The 12,526-nt window shown below is 34.3% G+C and overlaps 1 pseudogene; it reads right to left on the bottom strand.

The window, feature by feature from the left end:
• Positions 1–4,986: 4,986 nt before the first annotated feature.
• On the bottom strand, positions 4,987–8,998 carry LOC116122437 (annotated as a pseudogene).
• Positions 8,999–12,526: the final 3,528 nt, after the last annotated feature.

Here is a 12,526-nt window from a genome sequence, read left to right as displayed (position 1 = left end):
AAGCTTAATTATCTCACCATCAAACAACCTGATATATCTTTCTCTATCAGTGTTGTTAGTTAGTTCTTACAGTCTTCATGTGATAGCCATTGGGATGTAGTTGTTCGAATTCTAAGGTATATCAAGGGTGCACTTGGCAAAGGTTTGTTATATGAAAACAAGGTTCATACACAGGTTGTCGGGTATTCTGATTCTGATTGGGCAAGTGCTTTACCTAATAGATGCTCCATTTCAGGATTTTATGTTCTTGTTGGGGGAAACCTTGTATCTTGGAAGAGTAAAAAGCAAGTTTTTATTGCCAGATCAAGTGGATAGGCAGAATATCGTGCAATGGCCTCAGCAGCTTGTGAGCTCATTTGGTTGAAACAACTAATTCAAGAAGTGAAATTTGTAGAAGTATCACAAATGAAGTTACTTTGCGATAATCTAGCTGCTCTCCATATTACCTCTAATCCAGTATTTCACGAGAGGACTAAACATATAGAAATTGATTGTCATTTCATTCGGGAGAAAATTTTGTCTGGCTATATTACCACTAGTCATGTCAGCTCAAACGACCAACTAGCGGATATTCTCACTAAATCACTCAAGGGTCCTCATACTAGTTTTATTTGTAGCAAGCTTAGTGTATATGATTTATATGCTCCAGCTTGAGGGCGAGTGTTAAGTTGTACATAATTATGTTAGGATTAAGATGTTGAGTTGTACACTATCACGTTAGAGTTAAGGATCAAACTCATTAGGAATAGGATGATTTCATTTCCTTTCTTGTTGATTATTGGGTGTATATATAATGGTTTTACATTATTCACAAAATATCAAGAAAAATTAGAAAACCTTCTTGTGATTTCACATAATGAAATAACATTTATTTTATTTACCATTTAAACCATCCAAAAAGAGCTTTTAATCCCTAGTAAGAAAACCTTTTAACTATCTAAAAATAGTTTTTATATCAAATACATAATATAGAGATACTTACTTATCATTCAGGTACTAGTAATTACGTAAAACCTTCTGTGAACTGTCAAATGTTAACAAAATTGATAATTTACATACCAAACAAAATTGACAATTGCTCTTAGTTTCTCTTTTTGCCATACCAAACTAGAAAAGAAAAAAATGGGTTTTAGATGACATTTCCCTAAAAATAAACATATTATTCAAATTTAGCAAAATAGCTCATTCAAGTGCAAAGGACTATTTTAAAAGTCAGATCAGATCATCCAGTTCGACCGAGACCCAGTCTTAACTCCGGTCCGGGTTAATATAAAAGCCAAAAATAATATAAAACCTATTTTAGACCGATAACAAACCCGATGAATAGTGTCAACCCGCCAATCCGACCGACCCAAGGCTTAAACCGGTTCACTAACTAGCAAATCTAATACCTAAAAAACCAATTCCTAAACCTAATTTGTTTCATTTTGTTCTTCTCTTCTCCAAACTGAAAATCGTGGCTTCCATTTTCATCTCCAAAGTGCAACATCCACTTTCATCGTGACTTCAACAGTACCGGCACCACGTGAGTAGGAAGGAGATCGAACTCATCAAGGTCAATTTTTCTTTAAGTTCAAAACTAGTAGAGTAACAAGCAAAGAAACAAACACCAAAACACCCATCCAACATCAATAGCTTTTTGGATTTTTCTTTTTGCCGGTGCTTGGGTCTGTTCCCCTCTTGTTGATAGTTTTTTGTTTAGGTATGTTGGTTGTATTGGCTTTTCCCCTCAGCTTCTTCTTCTTTTGCGTGTCTAGAGTCATCAATTCTATAGCTCTCTACTTTGGATTCATGCAGTTGTGGTGCAGGTCTTTGCGTTTGTTGGGGGCTGCAATTCTTTGCGGATTTTTGTTGGTTGTGGTGTCAGGATTTGGGCGCTTTTCAGGGGTGCTGGAGTCTTATCTGCTGCTGGAAGTCTACAGTTGTGGCTTTGGGATTCCTTCGGTTTGGAGTTGCAATCCTTTGCTGGAGTTTGCTTTTGTGGTGCTGGTGTTGGGCCCTTTTTTGAGGGTTGTGTTGTTTGTGTACTGCATGTGCAATTTTTTTTTTTTTTTTTTTTTTTTTTTTTTTTTTTTTCTCCTGAAGTCCTCCAAAGCTTTTTGTGCTACCATCTTTTTTGTATAGACCTCTTTGAGGTTAGTTTGGTGACTGTTTTGGATTGTAAATCCGAGCCTTTCTTCTTGTTTTTTCTTCTATTTAATTTAATTTCCTCACTTTATATTTAATAATAAAAATAGGTTTAAAATTTCCAAGTTCATCTTTTATTTCTGATCTGAGCATGATGTCAATATGCTGATGTCATCGGTCCAACCAATCGGTCCAACCGATTGGACCGGTTGACCCATGACCTGGTCATCTTACCGAGTCTCTCATCGTGTCAGTAAAACAGTGGTGCAAAGGTGTCTTCCACTCAGGCAAGTAGGACAAAAAAGTATATAATAACTTTTACTATTCATATATTTACTATTAGTTCACAATCAAATAGATGGTTAAATTCAAAATAAATATTTAAAAGTGACAGTATATTTCGAATTGTAATGCCCACATGGAGGTATGTAATTTAATTTATGCTCTTATACCCTTAGTTGATTTTTGTTAAAGTTATTTTGAGAAAATGTGAAGAAAATACCTTAAACTTGCATTAAGAAAATGGTCTTTTCACTCACAATTAGTTGAAAAAGTGGGGAGTGAAAAGAGATAGAATTTCATGAAGAATGCAAGAAATATAAGGGCATTATGGTAATTGACTAAGGGACATAGATGAAATTTTAAAGAAAGTGCAAGGGCAAAATGGGAAAAAAATATATATATATATATATATATTTTTTTTTTTTATGTTATATCAAATGGAAGAGTGAAACCCTAGCCACTTTCACCCATTTTCACACCACTTTCACCTCCATATTTTCTCAAATTCTTCAATTCTTCTTCAAAGGAAATTCATAGATTTTGGGTATTTTTTAGTGGATTTTCAATCTCAAGCATCTTTAGGTAAGATCCTTGCACTAAGAAGTGAGTTTTAATTTTTAAAGTGTTGAATTTTGATGATTTATGTTCATAGGATTTAAGAGAAAGGGAGTTGAATCAAAGAAGGTTTTTAAAGTGTTGGATTGCTCGTATATGAGGTAAGTAAATCCTACCCTAAGTATGATTTAAGTTATGGTGTAGAGAATTTCTTTTATGTATACATATGTCTTATATGTACAAATTGTTGATGGATTTGGTATTGAATGATGATTATAACTTATCCATGAGTATTTGTGTTGGTGTATTGGATGTTTGGATGAAATTTGGAAGGGTTGGAGTGGAAATTTTGAAGTGTCTATTTTGGGCAGATTTGGTGTTAAATATGGAGGGTTTAGTTTCCAAATTTTGGTGCCTTAGAAAAGAGACAAAAATCTAGCCAAATTAGAGTTACTTTGTGCACATAAGTTGTTTGATGAAATATCAAAAAGAAGTGTTTATATGAGTATGATTACGTGTTATATTGAGATGAGTTTGTAGATGGTAGAGAATGGCATGTTTGCATTCCATATTGCATAATTGCATTTGAACATGTGAATTTAGAAAGAAGTATAAGCATGAAACCATCTACATGCATACATATTCATAACAGCATGAAAAAGCACTAAAAAATGTTAAAGATTAAATAAAAAGAAATGAGAATATTAAAAAGTTCCAAATCTGAATTTTAGTTAAAGAAGTGTAAAAAGATAAAATGAAGAAAAGGTTGTTGCGATGGGGAACTGTGAGTGACAAGAAGAATTTTCCCCACATGCACGCCGCCTTTAGTGAGCGGCCTAAGAAGAATAAAGAAAAATTGGTACAGTTCGTAAGAGTGCATGTGGATGAGGGCTGTACCCAAGAAAGAAGAATACACTCACACGGCCAAGGTTCCAAATCCAGGCCTCAACCGAGTCTGATCGGCAAAAGAATAAGAAAAGAAGAGAAAAGAAAAGAATAAGAAAGAAGAGAAAAGAATAAGAAAAGAAGAGAATAAGAAAAAAGAGAAAAGAAATGAAATGAATGAGAAAGAATAAGAAAGAAGAGAAAGAAAGAAAAACAGAATAAGAATCGAGAAGAAGGAAAAACAGAAAAGAAAATGCACCTTTTATACAATTGTGCATTTGCATTTTATTTATGCATAATATCATGCCCATTATCTAAGTAGTGAGAAATTAAAATAGAGAAAGAACAGAGGGAAAAATAGAGGAAGAACAAAGAAAAAAAAAAAGAGTAAGAGTAGAGAAAGAATAGAGAAGAATGGGGAACTGTGAAGTAATGAAAGAAATTCAGAAGTTAAGCAAAGGAAAGAGAAGGGTAACATAGCGGGTTTACTTACTGAGCAATTAGTGTTCACCCCGTTATTTTCAATGTTTTTGTAGATAACAAGTGAAATGCAGTCACTTGGATCATCACACAGTAGAAAGGGTTGGACAAAACTGTCAAGTTAATATTTTGAGACTTATTTGTATTATGTAAAGTTTTGTTTATAAAGAAAATTAAATATAGGCCCATACTTTGATACTCGTTTATATATTTTCTTATATATATTTAATAAGCTTTTACTGATATTTTACGAATATACTAGCTAGAAAGAGAGTCATTACAGCAGTTATAATATGATAATGAAAATAAATATATTGTTATTTTCAGATACTGTGTTTAAAAATAATAATACATACATTTCTCAAACTATGAAAACACAAGAACATTATGCTCAACGCTGGAAGCTTTCTTTCTAAAGCAACAGCTTTGGAACTTCAAAACCTCAACATGCAAATTCTTAATGTTCGGCTTCCAGGAATTTTACTCTGTAGATATGAAACAAATACCCTATTCAAAGGAGTCCAGGTCCAAGTGATCAGGGAGCTTGGTCTTGGCTAGGTTGGAGAAGGGAACATAAGTAGATCAGCACCCTGATCCTTAGACTTCCCACATTATGATAGAAAACTTAAGACCTTGTAAATCTTATGATAGAAAACTTCAGACCTTGTAAATCTTATGATAGAAAACTTCTAGCAACTGGAGTTCTGCATCAGGATGAGACAACTCCACCTGCTCCAGAAATTTAGATTTCAAGTAAAAATTTGAAGCACAGAGAGATTCCGCCAAAAGCAGGAAAAAGGCTCAACATCTTTGAGAGTAACTTAAGAAATTGATCAGCATACTCACTTCATACTTCATATCATGATGAAATGCTACTTTGAGAAATTTCAGACTTTCTAATTCTGGCAGAGGAATGTCCAATACTTCATAGTACAATATATCAGAAGTCTGTCCAAGAACCTGATGAGAAAAAGCATAATATTACATTTTCCATTAAATTTCAACATCCCACATTAACTAGAACAATGACTACTACCTGGTTGTACTGAACCAGCATACCAGCCAAACGAGCGATGCCACGGTACTTAATAGGTTGAGGTTTGGGTTGCTGAAAGAAAAAGCAATGTGATGTAAGCCTGATTTTGGATGGATCATCCAAATTCAATTGCTGAGCTCCTCTTTCTACAACATCATCATACGTAAAAAGCTTTGACCTTGACATCCAAAACACAATAGCATCAGACACAATTACTCGGTAATGTACATATACATAAAATAATGCACAATCAACAAAGATAAATCTGCAGTAAAATTACAGAATTCAACTTCATCTAATATTAAGCCCTTACATCTCTAGACAAAAATCATCTACCTTCGGCTTTTCAAGAGATCGGAAGTGAACAACCACCTACCACACAAAATCATGCAAAATTTAGCAAAGTTAAATGATGAGTTGATGAATACCAGTTAATTATAAGAAAAATAAACACAATGTCTAGGGATGACAAGCAAGATGTTCATTACAAAAAAGCAACGAGATAAATCATAAATGTAGGGAGATTTTAAACCAATAATAAAACAAAATGAATATCAGAGAAAAGCTTAGTTTTCTGAATACAATAGGAACCCTGGAGGTGTACCTGTTGATTATGCACATAGTCCAAAAAAGAAGGAACATTTGGATAGTAATATTGTTCAGCATTTTCAAATGTATGACATTTTTGAAAGCGAACAATATCTCCATCCTCAAGCTGCAACAGAGACTATGCCGGAGTTAAGCATTATCACAGGGAAAACAAATCACACCATGTCTGTTATGCATAACATTTACCTTGCTAGCTCGAAATGTATATCCATTTTCAATGGGTACGCACATCACATTGGGCTCAAAATTAATTTCCTGAATATCAAAACATGAGTAAGCTACCATCCTCAAAATAATGCATACAACCATGCAAATTTAAATATGACATGCTAACTGATTATCAAATAAGCCAACGTTCCATACAACCTCTAGAAGGGACTTAAACCACAAAATCTTGTCACTGGAGATCTCAGCTCTCAGACAACTCAACTCTTCATGGTCCACACTTTTAAACAACAATATTAAAAGTCAACCCTTAATACAACAGTCACTCCAAATAACCAAAGCATGGAGAGACAGGCAAGTAGGCCTGAGAGGAGTTGCATACCAGCAAGAACCCTACACACTCGAGGGCAAAGAGCTTCTAGTCCAAGCATAACAAAAGGAAATCATCTCCAAAAAATAAGAAATAATACAAGTCTCGAAGGGGCCACAAACTATTAGCACACCCAAACTTTAAATTTCATAAAACGGTATGATTAACTACTCCTAAGATATGTCATTTTAAAAAACACTGCAGTTGCTTTTTTTTCTTTTAATTTAAGACATTTTTTTCTCGAGAGAATTTTGAGTGCTTGGATTCGTTTTTTTTTTTGTTTTTTTTTTTTTTTTTTTTTTCTTTTCCCAATACAGTACTAAATGCATTTTGCATTAGCTATTGAATAAGTAAAACAGAAAATAAGTTTAATATACAGTAGCAATCCACTCCCTAGTCACAACAATTGAAGAGCCAAAGCCCAACATTAAGCCAATCCTTTTTGCAGCTTCACTAATAAACTAATGGACTAAGAAATTCTTAAACTATTCAGCTTGAGTTCGACACCATCCATTTAAGACTTCTCATGAAAGATAAGCAACAGGAAACAAACCTCATTGAGTTCGATTTCTTCACCAGGAGCGTAGCCAGCCATTTCATTTAGGTTTGCCAAATATTCTATCGGCTTACCGGTACTCTTCACAAAAAACCTTCCAACATAGCTGTTATCATAGACAAACAATCTCCAAATTAAATGGAGTTATTCCGGAAGGGGAAAAGGAAAAAAAAAAAATACACTCACAGACACAAATATATAATAAAAAACAACAAAGTACCGTAGCTCTTCTTTGTCAGGGTCATAAAGCTTGAAAAAAGAAATATATCTTCCTTTGTCTTGCTAGGTGGAGCAATAGGCTGTAAATCCTGAACAGAAAATACAAACGTAAATAACATTTATTTTCATTGCCATGCAACTCTAAATTAAATGTTCTTGACGGCTGTTTAGCTTGAGGTATTTTTGGTATTATCATAACTGCACAGATAGCTATAGAAATCAGCATATCTGACTTCTGCTAGTGGACACCTGCCCACATGCATCCACTACTATTTATCAATATAATTTCCATGTTTCTTTAAAAGTAATCGAAATAACATTCATAACATCACTTAAAATAGGATGATAGTTCAAGGAAGAAACCAGAAAACTTAAATAGGAAGGAAAGGATTACCAGTCCACGCTCTACTTCCAAGAACAACTTCAAATCGGCATTATGAACCTTATTTGATGCCTCCCTCAACTGCCCAACCTAAAATACCAAGATAAAAAAAATGGAACTGGGCAATGCATCTCTTCACATCCTCAGACACTAAAACCACTAAAACAAGTGCCCAATTTTTTAGTAAAACCATTTGGAATAATGACCCCCTGACGGCAAAATGGTAGAAGACATCGCCAAAGCCGATGACAATTCGATACAATATTGCAGAAATAAAACATAACGCTGGAGATAAGCAACATAAATTATCTCATATCAAATGCATAGCAAAATTAAAATGTATATTTTCATATAGAAAACCTAAAACATAAAACAGTTATACCATTAGCAAGATCAGAAAAGATAGACAGTGGATGGGAATTAGCACATACACTGAAACAAATTATCGAAATCATAATCCTGAATAAATGAAGAACAATGATTAGAACAATTCACTGGTTCTTCCAAGGAAACATATGGATATTAGTTCACAAGGAAATTACAAATCATACAGGATTACATATTTGCCTAATATAGACAATTGCAAGAAACATATTAGCAATGGCCCAAAAGAAGAATGTTTGTTATAATTATTACATCACAAGGAGTCCTTTGAAAAACCTTGGGCGTTGCCTGAAACTAAACAAACCTACAACAAAACTCTTGAAACAGTAACTATAGGGCAGTAATAGCAAGCAGAACTACTTACAGTTTGTGTTTCCTCTAAAGGTGTCAACGGCCGATTAGGGCGGTATGTATGGTTCTGGCGCTTTACCCCCAGCCAAAACCGCTGAAGTTGCACTGGAATACCAAACTCTTTAGCAACCTCTTGCTGCACACACCATCCATCACATCAAGTCACTGATTCAATACATTGAAAAACACTAATGCAACATACAGAGAGTGAGAGAGGCAGAGATGGAGGAGTGTAAATTCACCAAAATAAAAACATCACAATTGTTGGTAGAAACACATTGGATACTCCAAAAAGATGGTATCTTGAAGAGGTAAAAAGGTATCTGCTCTTGAGTACGGAAACTCCTTACTTTGTCATGATCCACAAGATCAAAATATATATGCCTTCCAATTTGTCCAACAAGGTCCTCGTCTCGTGCAACCTAGAGATATCATATAACTACTAAGAAGATATGCTCAACTAGGTGTTGATGTTACCTATAATCAATAAATTTAGTAGTAATTAAAAAAAAAAAGATTGAGAGGACCAACCTTTACAATTCTATAAAAGTGTGCCCCCGCCTTTTCTTTCTTCAACCTCTCCTGGGAATAATCCATAATGTACAGCGACGTGTTTCATAGCAGAGACAATGAATTGAAACCTAAAAGAGTATTTAATTAGATTATATTGAGAGAGAGCAAAGGAGATCACTAGAAGGTGATCGAAAAATCACTGAGACATGAAGAGGTGGAGTGTTTTATTATATTAATTGGTTCTCATTTGAAAAATGCAGTTGCACCTGCATGGATGTGCTAATGCTACTGGCCAGCAGTAAATATTAATTACCTTGGAGAAGAAAATGGTGGCATGAAAGAAACACACAGTGATTAGCCATAATACGTACACTCAAATCATGCGTGTTCTCTTTTTAGATAAATCATGAAATGTTAAAATAATGATCTAGGGTCCGTTTGGTTTATTATTTTGGATAGGATTTTGGAGATAGTATTGGGTAATTGAGTAGGATGAGTATTACAAGGTAAAATTTAAAAATTAACAAAAATACCCCCTAGATTGCTAATTTAACTAAACACTCCAATATATAAATTTTTTGTAAAATGACAAAAACACCCCCACCCACCCACAATGTCAAATTCCGACCACCACCGCTGAAATCTGGTGTTACGACGCAGACCGGTCGGATCTGGCTGATCGTACATTGATCTGGCCTTTTTCAGCCAGATCCACCCTGGATCTGACCAGAAAAGGCTAGATATACGGCCAGATCTGGCCGTCGACAGCTGCAAAATGCCAAATATGATCGTTGTTGTCAGTCAATGATAGCCATTTCTTTGGCCGTCGCTGACGGCCAAATTTGACCTTTTTTGACCAAATCCACTGTGGATCTGGCCGAAAAAGGCCAGATCGGAGAATTATCGGCTAATTCTGGTCGTTTATATGCCGTTGTAACAGATTTCGGCTACCACCAACAGTGGTTTCTGGAATCTGGCAACTATAGGTGGATGGAGGTGTTTTTGTTCATTTTTAAACTTTTTTCAGGGGGTGTTTAATTAAATTAATAAACTTAAGGGGTCTAAAAGTAATTAAATATAATATAATAGTATTTCCTAATTAAATAATGAAACAAACAATTATTTTGAGAATAGGGTATGAAATAAAGAAACAAACGGATCCCTAATTTTGCTTCGCAAGCTTGGCTTGAAACTGGAGCCCCGCGAAACACTGCAATCTTTGAGAAGTGAGAAACAATGGTCTTTGGTCATGTAGGTGACCATGAGGAGGCTCAATCCCCAAATCTATGGGAACAAACCATATAAACGATCCAGCTAAGCCCTGATGGGTGTCAAGGACTCAACCACAAACACTATATTTCATTTAAATGGGAATGGAAAATCCATAGCATACTTTTAATATTTCTTATGGTCTATTGCTTATCTGATTTAACACATTCCTCTGCTAAGATGAAAAGGAATGATCAAAAAAATTCATGTCTTACAAGAAATAAAAATAGAAATCATAATGAAATTTATGTATGTACATGCGCACAATCTTAATAAAGTTTTAAAGGCAAGAAAGTGAAAATCCCAGCAGAGGAAAATGAACAAATAATGTAATCTTAACAATATATGATAATTGTTTCAATTAATAAAACAAACATATATATAAAAGTGAGTATTTGCATAATTACAATTTCAAGCTGCACATCCAAACTTCAGAATTTCTGCTGCTGCATTACATTCATAGACCAAATATAAAAGCTGACTGAGTCAAATGGTTGAAGCCACAATAACTCTGCTTAAAGTCCCAGCAAACAAATGATTCAACTTACGAAGAATTTAAAATGAAATTCTTGAAGAAGATGCTTAAGAATAAACCATTAATATTCTTAAATTGACCCTAACACAAGTAAATATATAACTAAAGGTAAATAATCCTAAAGACTAAAGCAATTAATAAAATTCCTGGCAAGAAGGAAAGTATAAGGTATTCTTAAACCTCTTCTCAACCAAAACATGTATTATAGATCATAAAAGAAAACTTATGCCATAGGAATAACTCTTTCAACATTTTGGTAACAATAAATGATAGAGATCTATATATGCTTTCTGTAGGACACAAATGCGGCCTGTATTAAAGTGAATACAAGTAGGAGAAGAATGACAACAAAAATTGCAAAAATGGCAGTCCATGGAGTTCACAAAATATCTTGTTTCCAATTTTCCATCCACTAGTTCCAAAGTCTTCTGCAATACGCATTCAGATCTTCAACAAGAGAAGAAAACTGGAAATGATAAGAATCAAAAGTAGCCTGTTCCACAAGTTTATGAAAAAAGAGTTGACACTCGTTTCACTATCCCCATGGAGATTTTCATTAATTTCTTGTCAAACAAACAATTCCACATCCTTGGGAAGAGCAAAATCTCTAAAACAAATTCTATTCCGAAGAAAGTTAAATTGTAACACTTCAAACCTGAGATGTTACATGCACTTGCAACAAAATAATGACTAGTAAATGTTACAAAAAAATTTCATTGCTACAAAAAGGAAAGCACTGAAGAGAGACACACTACAACAAAAATGGTCTACGGTAACACTGGACAGTAGCACTTTTCCTTAAAGTGTTACCGTAGACTATCTATAGTAACACTTGATGTTAAAATGTTACGATAACAATTTTTATATGTAACATTTTAACTTTTTGTAACACATTTTTTATCAATGGTAACTTTTCTTCTTAAATGTTATGGAAAATATATCTACAATAGCATTTTTAAAGTGTTACAATAAACCTAATAATATAATAACTTTTTTATAATGTTACCATATAATCAAAATACAGTAACATTTTATAAGTGTTACTATAAACCCAATTATTTACCAGAAAACAGAATATTATTCCCACCAATATGAAATGAGGTTGATTTTGTCTCATTTTTATTGTTTAGGGGTCAAATTTACTATTTGGGGTTTACTTTGTTACATCTCATTCATGTAGGGACCAAACAAATGTTTTTACAAATAGTATACAAGGAAGATGGAAGGTTAAATGCAAAGCCAAAAACGTCTACCCATCTTCATCCATTTTCCGGAGACCATCCAACTTCCACCTTCGATGACCATTTTCCTTCTCCAATGGCTGGCCGTCATCACGTAACACCTTCCTGGATTCCAACGACCATTAAGCTTCCTCTATCTGTGACCATTCATCTTCTTGATGACTTTAATTTCTTAGTTTTTTGGCAACTTCTAGACATCCTAGGGGCTGGTCCATACTCCCTAAGGTTAGATCCACCTTCCGTAAGCTTGGTTGACTCGAAATCTCGCTTGAAAAAGCCATTTCACTGTCTTGACTCTTCACCTTAATCTTTGGTGTGATTTCGTCACTTTTTGGTGTCGTTTCGTCTCCCAAGTGTTGGAGTTGTCCACCACTTCAACAATAAGAGGTCACAAATATGCATTCAGAGTCTCGTTGCTCGGTCAATGGGTAGGGGTGCAGGGGGTAGCGCGTCCCGACCCATAGGCAATTTCCGTGTATTGAAATCATATTGATTTCATTAAATTAAAATATTGTAACACTTAAAAGTGTTACTAAATCAAAATATAATAACAAATTTTATTTTCCT

This window comes from Pistacia vera, unplaced genomic scaffold (assembly GCF_008641045.1).
Source record: "Pistacia vera cultivar Batoury unplaced genomic scaffold, PisVer_v2 Contig134, whole genome shotgun sequence".
Lineage (NCBI taxonomy): Eukaryota > Viridiplantae > Streptophyta > Magnoliopsida > Sapindales > Anacardiaceae > Pistacia > Pistacia vera.
This window is presented reverse-complemented; position numbering and strand designations above follow the sequence as displayed.